General features: G+C 51.9%; 1 long non-coding RNA gene across 2 annotated transcripts; it reads right to left on the bottom strand.

The window, feature by feature from the left end:
* Positions 1 to 681: 681 nt before the first annotated feature.
* On the bottom strand, positions 682 to 6,837 carry LOC143827653 (uncharacterized). Of its 2 annotated transcripts, XR_013227381.1 has the most exons (4): positions 6,711 to 6,837; positions 3,178 to 3,265; positions 2,121 to 2,190; positions 682 to 787 (listed from the first exon to the last, which is right to left on the bottom strand). It is a non-coding gene; the product is annotated as an uncharacterized LOC143827653 (long non-coding RNA). The 2 variants fall into 2 exon arrangements; XR_013227380.1 differs by lacking the exon at positions 6,711 to 6,837 and having other exon boundaries at positions 3,178 to 3,454.
* Positions 6,838 to 13,740: the final 6,903 nt, after the last annotated feature.

Consider the following 13,740-nt stretch of genomic DNA (forward strand, 5'->3'; position numbering starts at 1 on the left):
GCGATCATAGTCTGAGGAAGAGGGCTTGCACCTGAAATCTCACGCCCTGAATAAATCTTTGTTGGTCTTCAAGGTGCCTGGCTGAGCTCTGATTTTATTGTGCTCCTTCAGACCCACACGGCCCCTCATTTGAATCTGTCCCCCTGGCTTGACCCCCAAATTGGCAGGGATTGCCTCATCCAGAACTGGCACCCTGCCATTTCTCGAGACCCTCCCTCAGCTGCTGCCTCAACTGGGAGAGAAAAATGTTGTGTGTATTTTCGGCACCTCAACCTTGACCTCCAGCCCGGGAGTGGCTATAAATAACCGGGCCATTGTTCCGCCTGGGTCAAGGCATGCGCCTCAGCTCCCCCCCCCCACAAGGCCAGCAATGGGCTTATAAACAGGGGTGGCCCTCCAAGGGACGGAGGAGAAACAACCCGGTCGGATGCAGGGCCGGACGAGCCCGGACTCCCCTCACCAGGCATAGAGGAAGGCACGTTCTTTGCCCCCCCCCCCTCTACAATTTTCACGAAATGCCGCTTTGGGTGCTGCAGTTTAGGCGCCAAACAATAATTGAGAAACGGGGGTTAACAAGGCAGCTGCGGAACACAACAGAACCAGGGCAGGTTTCCAAAAAAGGGCTAGAAACCTGCATTTCTTTTCTCAGGGCTTCTGGAGCAATTATGAAAGACTTGCCCACTTGCCTTGGAAATGTCCAATTAAATTTGTCACAAACAAAGCCTCTCTTCCCACTGGGGAGGAGACCTGCTAAGGCGATCGGCACAGGCTACTCGGACTGCTGCTCCTAGACTCGGGAAGAAGGGACCTGTTCAAAACCCGGCTGGGATTTCTCTCCTTTGGCCAAGGGGGGGGGGGGGGGGGAAGATAGGAAGAAGGGGGGGCAGAAGGAATTCCAGGAAGATGGAGAATCAGTGCGGTGTCACGGTGAAGAGGGGTGGCCTCTAATCGGGAGAAGCAGGTTTTGATTCCCCGCTCCTCTTCCACATGCAGCCAGCCGCGAGATTTGGGGCCAGTCACAGTTCTTGTTGAGCCGTCCTTGCAGGACAGTTCTCTCGGCCCCACCTCCCTCCCAGGCTGCCTGTGGTGGGGAGAGGAAGGGAAAGGGGTTTGTGAGCCGCTTTGGGACTGACGCTCTGCGAGGTAGGTGGGGTGGAGAGAGCCCTGAGAGAACTGCTCTGTGAGAACAGTTCTAAGAGAACCGTGACTGGCCCAAGGTCACCCCCGCTGGCTGCATGTGGAAGAGTGAGGAACTGAACCCACGACATAAGGATTCCTGAAATCTTGGAAGCCGAGTAGCTAAACCTCCAGCCAGGGCACTCGATACCAAGTGCTGCTTCTTTCCACCTCTGTTGAGCTGTTTCTAGGGTTGCCAGCCTCCATGTGGGGTCTGGAGACTTCCTGTTATTTATTTATTTATTTATAATTTGACTTCTAGACCGCCGCTCCTAGCGAACTGGCTCGGGGAGGTCTACAGCCCACATATAAAAAACGTCATTACGTAGAAATCTTGTAACAGCAAAATCCCAAAATCTTACCCCAATAAAAACACAAACGAACAATAATAAGATCCTATAAAGCAAGCTGGCGGTACAACTGAAAGGGCTCCCCGGCCTCCAGTGCAGTCAGTTCGGTGGGCTGGAGTAGCTAGGGAGATGGATTACAACAGGGTGTAATACCCAAGAACTGGGGGTGGCGGGAGAGCCCTGTTTGCAGGTCCGGTGGAACTCTGAGAGCTCTGACAGGGCTTGCAGTTCTTTAGGGAGCTCATTCCACCAGGTCGGGGCCAGGACGGAAAAGGCCCTGACCCTGGTCGATCTCTAGATGACAGAGAAAATGGTGGCCGGGGGGGGGGGATTCTAGGGCACCGTACCCTACTGAGAACTCCACCCTCCTCACACCATGCCATCCCCGGGCCCCACGCCCCAAATCCCTAGCTGTCTCCATACCCAGAACTGGCTAATCAAATTTCCCCATCAAAGTGGATTCAAGCACTCCCCCCCCCCTCCCCAAAAGAAACCCTTTTCCCTTCCAAAGCCGACCTTCCTCTGGGGCCTTGGAACGTCTGGCTTATTGTTCGATCTAATTAATTAAGCGATGGTTGGATTCATTTAAATTACCGCCGTCCGACGGCTTATCCCAGCCAAGCCAACGAAGGTTCGCGCCACGGTAATTAAAGACCGCCGTCGCCTGAAATGAAAAGGAAAGCGGAAAACTGAGAAACCGGTCGATCGTGGATCAGTTTGGTCTCTGGAGGCTGCCCGTGCTCCTGCCCTCTCCAGGAAAGTAACCTGTTTTTGTTTGCATGAAACCTGCATCTTCCCGGAAGGGGAAACCGAAGCCCCCGGCCTTGTTGTGCTTTTCAGTTCTCTGCCTAGCAGTTTAACCAAGCCATCAATCCACAGCTGGGTCTGTCAGCCTCCAGGTGGGACCGGAGAACGGTCCTTAAGGTATTCTTTCCCCAAGTTGCATAGGACTTACAAAACTGGTCCCCAAAGCAATTTGGGACCTAGCGTAGCTGGACAAGACTGGGAGGATACCGTCCCTATGAGTTGCTTTACTCTGGATCTCAGCCACAGCATTCTGCACCAACTATAGCTTCCGAACAGTCTTTAGGGGCAGTCCCAAGTACAGGGCTTTGTAGTAATCTAACCTAGATGTCACCAGGACACACACCAATGTGTTAACATTTTAAAATTCTTTCCCAATTGAAAGTAAACTTGAAAAGCAAAAAGAGAGAGAGAACAACGGCTGTGTCAAACGCTCACACACCGAGCCTTGGGGCTTGTTTCCAAAGTCCAAAAATATGTGGCTTCATATAGCTACGCCAGTTTTATTCTGCATTCTACTTTGTTCAGTTTCACTTCACTTGTGAAAAGCCAGGAGGACTGGAGCTGTCCTGGCCTCCTCAGGCAGCCCATTCCACAAGGCAGGGGCCACCACAGAGAAGGCCGTGGCTGACTTGGCCCAGTTGCAGGTTGGCACCTGCTGATCAGGCTGTCACAACCAGCAGAGAGATCTGCTCTCCCCGGAGAAAACAGCCTGAGCCAGTCCCGGTACCAGAATATCAAACAGTGGCTTGCCAGAGGAGAGAAAAGTCTCAGAACGATCGTTTTTACTTCCCTGAGGATGCAGGATCCAGAAAAGAACATGAACCCTTTAATGTCGGTTTCTCACCGATGCAGCAAACGGGTTTTTCTGCCTCCGTCCTTCACAGCGACCGGCCCTTCTTGATCCACCAGTTTCCTTGGATGTTCTTAATTACCTTTAAAGCAAAGAGGCAGCGAGAAAGAGAGGTGAGATGAAACAGCCGAGAGAGAGAGAGAGAGAGAGAGAGAGAGAGAGAGAGAGAGAGAGAGAGAGAGAGAGAGAGAGAGAGAGAGAAATCAAAACTTTGCCGAAGAAGAAACTCCAGAGCAGAACACTGATTTTTAGGGACAACGGCGGAGCTTAATTTGGTTCTTGTCTTTCTCTCAATCTACCCAACGCGGTTGGCTTCTTGTCCAGAGAGGGCCCTGGGGCTTCTAAATTTAGGAATGCCTCCAATTTTCTAATGGCGCGAGTGGGGATTTGAACCCCCAACCCGACACAATTAACCGCTCAGGACCTTTCGCTCTGCGTTCTGCTCCTGTGCTCTCCCTCAGGCAAGGCCACGCTTCAGTCCGGAAAGACCTAGAGCCACAACAAGAGGTGACGGTGGCCACGTTTGGCCATGGGGATGACCGACCAAGGGCTGCATCTCGGCCCCCTTGCCATCGCCGGGAGGGGAACGGTGCTCAGCCCCCTTCTCTGCAAATTCCTCTCCGGGAGAGTTTCGGCCCCAGGATCCGTGCTTCTTAATTGGTCCTGCGGGCGACTTAGGGATGCCGGGATGTGATTAAGGTGTCGCCACGGCAACCGAGGCACCTTGGCAAGAAGATGACAAACGTGGCCTGCTGGAGGAGAAATGCGCCGCTGCGGCCAAGCAACTGCGCAAAGGTGCTCTCTTTGGCCCTTTGGCAGCCAGGGGAGAGAGAGGCAGGAAGAGGGGAAGAAGGAGACACTGGCCATCTAGGGCTGGGCCACATGGAGTTTGGTCATCTTGTTGCCTTTCTGAATGTTTCTATACCTCTGGTGCCAAGCCCAGGCTGGGAAATTCCATCTCTGCATCCAACCAGATCTTCTTCCCCCCAAAAAAGCACCTTCCTTCCAAGAGAGGTCAGCTAATGAAGTGACTGTGCAGAGGTGGCCAAACTGTGGCTCTCCAGATTAGAATTAGAAGAAGGAGAGTTGGTTTTTATGCCCTGATTTTCACCGCCCGAAGGAGTCACAAAGCAGCTTACAATCGCCTTCCCTTCCTCCCCCTGATATTACTGCTCTGTGAGAACAGCGCTATCAGGGCTGCAACTAGGCCAAGGTCACCCAGCTGGCTGCACTTGGAGGAGCGGGGAATCGAACCCGGGTCCCCAGATTAGAAGTCACTGCTCTTAAACTCTTAAACCACGCCAGCAATTACCTTGTTCTGCTGCTTCAGACCAACACGGCTACTCATTCATGCCCACGTAAAAACATCCTGAATTAAACTTGTTGGGTTTTAATGCTGCCACTGGTCTCAAAACTCTTTTATCTGGGGAAACAGAACTTTGTAGGGGATCTCCAGGCCCCTCCAGGAGCTTGGCAACCCTCCTGTGTGTACTCCCTATGCAGTGGGAGCTCATTCGGTGGCGGACAAGGGCCTCCTGGGAGCCAGCTCTTAGCTCTGCCTGAGTTTCCTATTGAAGGTGCCGGTTGTGAGGGAGGCCCTCAAGAGCTTCTGAATATTCATGAAGGTGTGAACCAAATGTGGGAAAGCAAACAAGGGAGAGGGAGGGAGGGGGGAGTGTATGGGGGTCCATTGTCCTCAAAGAATCTCCTCAAAATCTCCTTGAATCCTCAAAACAGTAAAGATTTCCCTGCCTCTAACTGAGGAGGGGGAGCTTTGACTCCGAGGAAGAGCATCTCGTTGGCATGCCAAAGGTCCCCAGCATCTTCCAGGTAGCTAGTGATGCCAAAGGCCCCAGGAGGAGGAGACAACAAAGAAGAACTCTGGTTGGTTTTTAGACCCACTTTTCCCTCCCCAAAGCAGTCTCAAAGCGGCTTACAATCACCTGCCTTCCTGTCCCCATCACGGACACCCTGGGAGTTAGGTGGGGCTGATTGAGCTCTGAGAGAACTGCTCTGCAAGGACAGCTCTAAGAGAGCAGTGACTGGCCCAAGGTCACCCAGTGGCTGCCTGTGGACAAGCAAAGAATCCAACCTGGCTCTTGAGATTAGCGGCCGCTGCTCTTGACCGCTGCTCCAAGCTGGCTCTCTTCTGGTCAGAGCAAGCAATATTGACCTTGATAAACAGAACCAGCCTAAGGCAGCTCCAGGTAGGGAGGGCCCTTGGCTCTGCTTGGCATGTGGAAGGCCCCAAGTTTGACCCCCTGTACCTCCAGTTAAAAGGGTCAGCTAGGAGGACGGGTCAAAGACCCAGGAGGACCACTGTCGGCCTGCGCCAACGTCCTGCACCCTCCCCACTTGCAGCTCCCCCCTCTCCCCTTCTGCTGCTGCCCTTCTGGAAGTTTCAAAACTTCTGCAAGACGCTTGTCGGCAGAGAAATACTTTTCACTCATCAAACCAATGAAGGGAAACAGCTTTGAGCGTCGTCGGCAGAGAGGACGGCCGTTCCACAACACGACAGCTGCTGGAAGGGGGGCAGGCGTAGGGGAGCAATATGTTTTTTCTAGCAAGGGGAAGGGGGGAGAAGCAGCTTCGAAATCGCAGATTGGAGGAAGGGGGGGCGAAACAAAGGGGAAGGCCTGAAAACACCCCCCGCAAGGGCTCTTTGGGGTGTTTACTTGGGGAATAAAAACGGAGGGAGAAAATTAAAAAGTGAGGCGAGCGCTAATCATTGCAAACAGTCCAGCCGAAGGGCCAAGGAACCTCTCTCTCCTTCTCCTTTCTGTTTTTTGCTTGAGGAAACCAAACACGGAATACAAAGCAGTGGGAAAACAGACCTAGCCGGCTTTACTCCCCTGGCAAAGGGACCCGGTGCCCGGTGCCCATTTCAGCCGCCTCTCTCTCTCTCGGCACTGAATGCTCCCTTTTTTCTCCCCTCCTTTGAAAAGATCGGCTGCCCGGCCCTAATTCACGGCTTCTCCGGGTTGGCGTGTTTTGTCTCCCGCAAGAAAGCTCTCATGGCCTTTCTCCGAGCGGAAAGGAGGCCGCGGAGCAAACTGTGCCCAAAAACGCTTATTTATTTACCGGGTGGATTAATGGCCTTGCTCTTTCTGAGGCTGCCAAGGTGGCGTTCAATGCCGGGGGGGAAATCAATACAATAACGGCACATGAAAAATAAAAATAAATAGCAAAAAAAGGGGGGGGGGAGAGGAGAGGAGGGAAGCAAAGTAACTACATCCCGCAGCAGGCTGGACTCAACCGGCGTTCCAGGGCGGTGGAAAACCACATTGGCGTCATCTTGCTCCAAGGGCATCACCAGTCTAGGGGCCCCAGAGCAGGGCCCAGAGACAAAGGGTAGGATCCGGATCAAATTTTCTACTCACTGGAGACGTCATTCGGGTCAGTTCCCCAGACTGGAGAACTTCGAGGGGCCACCTGGACAACTCCCACTATTAGAATTCATCTTCAGGCAGGATAATTTGGGGGTGGAGCCAGGGGGAAGTGGGGTTTGGGGGGGAGATAGACCTTACCATAGTGCGACGCCATGGAGTACGCCCTCCAATGCGGGATTTTCTCCTGGGAAACGGATCACGGCAGTTAGCAGTCAGTTGAGGACGTGAGAAAAGCCATGTAGGATCAGGGCAATGGGCCATCCAGTCCTGCCCCCTGGATCATGCACAGGCTAGAACCCAGGGGCCACCAGGAGGATCACCAGTGGGGCCAGAACTCCAGAAGCCCTCCCATTGTGCCCCCCTGCCAAGCACCAAGAAGGGAGAACATCCCTGCCTCCGACAGCGTTTCATCTAGAAAACACAAGAGAAGCCATGCTGGGTCAGCCCAAAATTTCATCCAGTCCAACACTCTGGGTCACACAGTGGCCAAAACTGAGGAAGGCCATCAGGAGGTCCACCCACAGGGCCAGAAATCCAGAGGCTTTTTCACTGTTGCTCCCCAAACCCCAAGAGTATAGACCGTCACTGCCCCAGACTTAAGAACACAAGAGAAGCCATGTTGGATCAGGTCAATGACCCACCCGATTCAAGACTCTCTTATCACACAGCGGCCAAAACACAGGAGCAATCAGGAGGTCCACCTGTGGGGCAGAGCTCTAGAAACCCTCCCACTGTAGCCCCCCAAGTACCAACACAGAGCTTCCCACTATAGCCCCCCAAGTACCAACCACTCTATACTGCGTGGCTCAGAGCCTCTGATAGACCTCTGCTCCGTATGTTTATCCAGTCCTCTCTTGAAGCCATCTCTGCTTATAGCCACCACGACATCAGTCCTGCGGCAGTGAATTCCACAGATTAACGAGTCTTCAACCCTAGTCAATTCTATACTCCAAAGAAGAAGATGCTGTCAAGATGCTCCCTTGCTTGAGTGGAGACCAGGGAAGCATAACGGTCCAGTGTCTTGGTGAATCACTCTCTCAATTCCACGATGAAGGGTGCATCTGCCCATTAATCCCCAATCCTGACAGATCAATTCCCTTGACTATGCCCCCCCCTCAATTGAACCCACACAGCTGGTAACCTTTCATGCTAAACTTTTCATTCCTCTTTGGTCCTTGAATCTGTTAAATATCTGGATGCTCATATTCTGCTCAAGGCAGCTTCTACGGTTTTGCGAAACAGGTTGAAAGAAAGATTCCAGCGGGTCGCCGTGTGGGTTGGAAGTAGCTAAACAAAAACTGAGTCCAACGGCACCTTTAGGATGGACTAAGAGGCATGCACTCAAAGGCTCACACCTTGAACAAATCTTTGTTGGTCTTCAAGGTGCAATTGGACTTAGCTTAATAGCAAGGGAGGGAGGGAGAGAGGAGGAGATGGAGGCTGCGGGGGATCAAGGGGCGGAAAAGCGTCCTTCGCTCCAGCAGGCCAGTCGCGGCTGTGCTTGGCATTTCTCTAAGGGCCGCGGCCAGCATGCCCTGAGCGTTGCCAAGCAACCCCAGCCACGGACGTCAACCGTCCAAGGCAACATGGCTCATCCAGGTAGGCCATGGCTCTCAAAGCTAGGACAGCTGCTCCTCTCCCTCGCTGCAAAGAGTCCAGAGAACTGGGGCGGGGGTTGGGTAGTTCTTGGGGATTTGGGAGATGGAGGGCAGAGTTTGGGCAGGGTCAGCCCTAGATAGCACCGAGATAGCCTGCCACAAAAGGGGGTCCCATAAATCAGCTGCAATTTAAGGTCTTTGGATTTTATGCCCTGCTTTGCACCACCTCAAGGAGTCCCAAAGCAATTTACCAACACCTTTCCCTCTGCTCTCCCCACCACAGGGCTGAGAGAGCTCTGGGAGAACGGCGACAACCAGTTGGCTTGTAGTGTAGCCAAGAAAGAGCTTGAGAGAAATGCGTCACAAGCAGAGAGCATCGCGGCAAATATACTTACAGAATGAGACCTCTTCCCCTTCTTCTCCCTTGATACGGATGTACAGAAGATGGAGGGGCAGGTCATTCTGAATTCTGCCTTCCGCTGATAGAAGCCTAATATTCCAGAAGCAGAGAAGAAGAGCTTCTTATAAATATACAGTGCTTTTTTATTCCTTGGAACCTCCAAAGGCAGACTATCCCCTTCCCTTCCTCTCCCCACCACTGACACCCTATGAGGTACTGTGAGACAGAGAGAGCTCTGAGAGAACTGTGCATGGCCCAAGGTCACCTAGCTGGCATCTTGCAGAGGAATAGGGACTTGAACCCAGTTCTCCATATCAGAGTCTTGCGCCTTTAACGACTTCCCCAAACCGACTCTCGGAGAATAGAATGAATAAAAATCCACATGAATAAAGGAAGAATCACACTGTAGACTAAAAAAACACACCCACATATGCTGTACTGCGACTGGGCCACGCTTTATTACTAGCCTGGCTCTTGGATTAAGCTTTTCCGCAGCCCGTGGGAACAGAAGCACACAACAAGGAGGAGAGCAGCACAGGCCTCGTCCTTTGGCTTTAGGGGGCCAGAGAATCCAGAGCAAGGGAAGTTATAATGCCCCTCTCGTTCACGTGGAATCTAATGTCCAGTTCTGGGCTCAGCAGTTCAAGAAGGACATTAGCAAGTTTAGGGGATGTGTCACTTGCAAAAGAGGAGGCCGAGGGGAGACAGGAGAAAAGCGTCTAGCTCTGTCAAACGTAGAGACCGGACTGGATGGCCCTCAGAGGTCTCTTCCAGCTCTGTTGCGATTCTGCTTCCCAAAAGCTTTGCGGAGGCAAAAGGAGCCTCTGAGCACAGCAGCGGTGGCTTGGGTTTCGGCCTCCTCTCCAATCCCGGCTCCCTCCGAGCGGCAGCATAATGGCAGCGGTTGTTCTTTGTTCCCGGGGCAGGCCAGAGCTGTGACTCAGCAACTGGAGAACAAGGAGGAGAAGCGAGAGAGAGGGACCCCCCCCCAAAAAAAAAGGCAGAAGGGGAAGACCCCTCAGTGCGCCCAAACTCTTTGCAAATACCTCCTGGTTGCCGGGATCCCCTTTTTGTGAAACCGGTTAAAAGGGGAGCATTACTTCCGTCTCGCGCCTGGAAAAGATTTTTCTTGCCAATAGGATTTCTCTTTCGAATATGAGGAAGGACTGTGGCTCAGTGGTGGAGCCTCTGCTTGGCATGCAGGAGGTCCCCGGTTCGGTCCCCGGCATCTCCAGTTGAAGGACCAGGTGATGGGAAAGACCTTTCCCTGGAAAGCTGCTGCCAGGCCGAGCCGACAAGACAGAACTTGAGAGACTTGACTCAGTAGACAGGAGCTTCATTTAGGGAAGGCTCCATGGCTCAGTGGCGGAGCCTCTGCTTGGCAGGCAGGAGGCCCCCGGTTCAATCCCTGGCATCTCCAGTTAAAAGGACGGGGTACGAGGTGGCAGCTGACACATACCTTGGGACCCTCAGGATTTTTAGCCACGTATTGTTCAAACATGGCTGCACGGTGACCCCTTCGGGAGATAAGAGGCGGAGGGGAGCGTTCCAGGCTGACAGGATTATTTCCCAGCAGGGCAGAGCACAGCACAGATTACAAAGAGATCTGTGGGGAAATCAGGCAGGGAACGCTCCGTCAAAACGCCCGGCTGCCACCACAAATCAAGGCGCTGAGAAATGCAATAGATAAAGACGGAGATTTTGTCTTTTACACCTTCTGATATTCGCCTCTGCCATTTCTCTTAGCCCTTTTCTGTTTCTTTTTTTAAAAACAGCAGAATGAGCACTTTTCGGACCACGGAGGTCAATTGGTGGGTTTCTTTTAAGGAAACCGAGGGTTGCAAACTCCATGGTGGGAAATCCTTTAAGATTTCTTGTGTGTGTTTGTGTGTGTGTGTGTGTGGAGCCTGTTAGGTCTGTTCTCTAGAGTTGACATTTCCTCCAGGCTCTCTGGCAGGGAGAGCCATCAAAATCCTGAAAGACTGTCCCAGGGCTTTCCTGGAGGTTGGCAACCTTGTGCAGAAAGCTCCCCCTTACCCATTTTGTCCTCTTGACTCCTCCCTGGGCTGGTTAAAAAATTAAATCTCCCCCAAGTGGAGTAATCCCGGCTGGGAATGACTGTTCTAGCCACACTTCTTCACCGTCTCCCGGATTTGTCATGAGGAGGCCTTCTGCCAAACAATTTGTCTACAGCCGGTTCCCCCAGGAGCGAGGCTGGGAGACCCTAAGGTCCCTACCCTGGTTGAACGAAGACACCTTCGACTCCACCTGTCACAGGTAAATTAAGTCCTCCACTTTCCTAAAACCGGGTTGTCTCCTGCCTTTAACCTCTTCGCTCCTCTCCATGAGGCCGCAGTTTCCGGTTACTGGTTTAGGTAAAGGGTGGCCAGACCCACTCACTCAGTAAGGGACTATTGCAGGGGTAGTCAAACTGTGGCCCTCCAGATGTCCATGGACTACAATTCCCAGAAGCCCCTGCCAGCATTCGCTGGCAGGGGCTTCTGGGAATTGTAGTCCATGGACATCTGGAGGGCCGCAGTTTGACTACCCCTGGACTATTGCATTTGATCTGATTGAGTCAGATTAGATATTGATAACAGCCAGCCCTTCAGGAAGACTCTTTGAGTAGCTCCCTGAAAATGGTCCAAGGCTTGTGTTGGAGCTCCCTCTGCTGGTCACTGGAGTCCTTTACAACTCAAAAGAAAAGCAAGGGGCGCCTTAAAAGCTTATTGGCTTTCTTCCGGCAGAATTTTACCCTGGAATAAAAATTTGAAAAAAAGTTTATCGCACTTGTGAACCGAGCTCGAAATTGCATATATGCCCATTTTTCTCTTTAAATAGATGGAGAGGCTGTGAGTGTGGAGGCTAAGAGCGGGGGGGGGGGGGGCTCTAATTTGGAGAACTAGGTTTGATTCCCCCACTCCTCTACACGCAGTCAGCTGGGTGACCTTGGGCTGGTCGCAGTTCTTTCGGAGCTCTCTCAGCCCCACCTACCTTGCAGATTGTGGGGGGAGCCACTTGGAGACTCCTTCAGGCAGTGAAAACCAGAGAACAACAACAACAAAAAAGCTCTTCTGTGTTCTTCATTGGGGAATATCTGTTTGGCACCCCCCAGAGGAGGAGGGAATTGATTTTATACTCTGCTTTTCACCACCCAAGGCAGTTTCAAAGCAGCTTACCTTCAGTGGAAGGAAGTCTTTTATAAAAGGCATTTAGGATTTATTTTTAAGCCATGATGAAAAAAGGGCTAATGCTGCTTTTCACAGGGTTGTTGCGAAAAGCCAAGTTTCTTCCGTTGCCTCCGTTCTGGCTTTGAGATTCAGAGATTGACTGCCCCTGAATGGGGAGGTTTCCTTCAGCCGCCATGGCAGGTAGCCAGACCTCTCCTCCATGAATCCTCAAGCTGTTTATCCCTGTGGATATCACTACATCCTCTAGCAGCAAATTCCACATGGAAAATTTTTTAAATTTATTTTGGGATTTATTTGAATCGCTCTCAAGGCATTTAACGATAGGCCATCTGGGAGGTCCTTCACTTCCAGGGCTGCTGTAAATTAGAAACAGCCTGAAAGAACGTAACGTGCATCTACTTGAATAACTCCCTTCCTCGGGCAGATAACATGGGTGAGATGAATAAACCAAGCTGCCGGTTGACTCGGTGATATTCCTAAAGCGAGTCTTAATAAAGGATCAGCATCTCCGAAACAGCTGCTGGAAAACGCACCGGTCCCCGCACAGATACCTGAGACGTGCCATCTGGTTTGTTCTGGGCCGGCGTTTTGAATCAGCAGGACTTTGTGTCCTGAAATCCAACACCTGAATGTCTCCCGGAGCGCGCAGAAAAGCAGCAGAGTATCCTCTAGGGCAGGAGGAGGGCAGAGATAAACCCGTCTCCCCATGTCCAGGTACACAGTGGGCATGTTGACGAGGCATTGTGTTCAGAGCCAGCGTGGGGTTGTGGTTAAACAGCGGCAGCCTCTAAATCCAGAAAACCGGGTGATTCCCACACCTCCTCCACATGCAGCCAGGCTGATGACCTTGGGCGCGTTCATAGTTCTCTTAGAGTTGTTCTCTTAAAGCTCTCTCAGCCACACCTGCCCTGTTGTGCGGACAGGAAAGGAAGAGGGTTTGTAAGCCGCTTTGGGACTCCGTCGGGTAGTGAAAAGTGGGGTATTAAAATCCCCAGCTTTTCTTCTCCACAGAAGCAGGTCCTCAAATGCCTTGTGCCGCAACAACTTGGGTGAAACACTCTGCGATTTGCCTTCTCCCGCCTCAAAAGCTGGATGCAGCTGACCCTCTGGGGCTGAGAGTCTCTCCCCCCACTCCAAGACTTTGAACAGCCCATCCAATAATAAAAGAGGTGACTGAAATACGGGGCTGACCCCTTGCATGGACAGTTCATTTTGGATTGGGTTTATACCACTTGCAAACGTGAAGGGACACAACAGACTTGCAGGACGATCCGTGTCTCGTTCTGGAGTGCTGGAGCCATCCCTGCACACAACCCCCTTTCAGAAGAGTTCCCCCCAAAGGGGCAGGTCTCCTTCAAGGAGTAGCAGGATTCTTTACCAGCTAGGAGTCTTTAAGACATCTTTGTGTGCTCAACAGCAGTGTGGACAACCTTCCGGGCATTGCAACAAGCAAGAAAACGAACACAGATATAATAAATGAAAACCTTTTCCCCCAGAGAGGGAGGGGGAAAGACAGTTCCAAGCCAGCGCTATAAGAAAGAAATGTGAGTCCCATGAAATTCTGAAACACCAGGTTTTACACACGGTAAAACGGATTCTGGGTCAGATTTGCAGCTGGAATTCAGAAGCCAATACTGTTCTGGCAAAGAAAAAGGTGGGTGAGGGCGAGGGGGGAGGGGAATCAATAACCATCCTTTTTCTAGCAGTGCATTTTCTTTCCCAAGTCCTTCACTTGGCTTTGTGCACAAGAATAGAACCATCAAGCACTCCAAAGCATGTGCAGTTAGAGAAATGGGTTTCCAAAATGGGTCGACAGGGATGTTAAAACAGCAAACTGAGCCAAGGAACCCTGCAGCTGTGACGGACAACACTAAAAACCAGGCCTCGAGTGCTAAAGTAACAGCAAGGGAAGGGTTAATTCTTTTCTGAGAAGAATTTTAGTCAGAGGAAGCGTTCTTGACTACTAGTCTGGATTCAGT

This window comes from Paroedura picta, chromosome 18 (assembly GCF_049243985.1).
Source record: "Paroedura picta isolate Pp20150507F chromosome 18, Ppicta_v3.0, whole genome shotgun sequence".
Lineage (NCBI taxonomy): Eukaryota > Metazoa > Chordata > Lepidosauria > Squamata > Gekkonidae > Paroedura > Paroedura picta.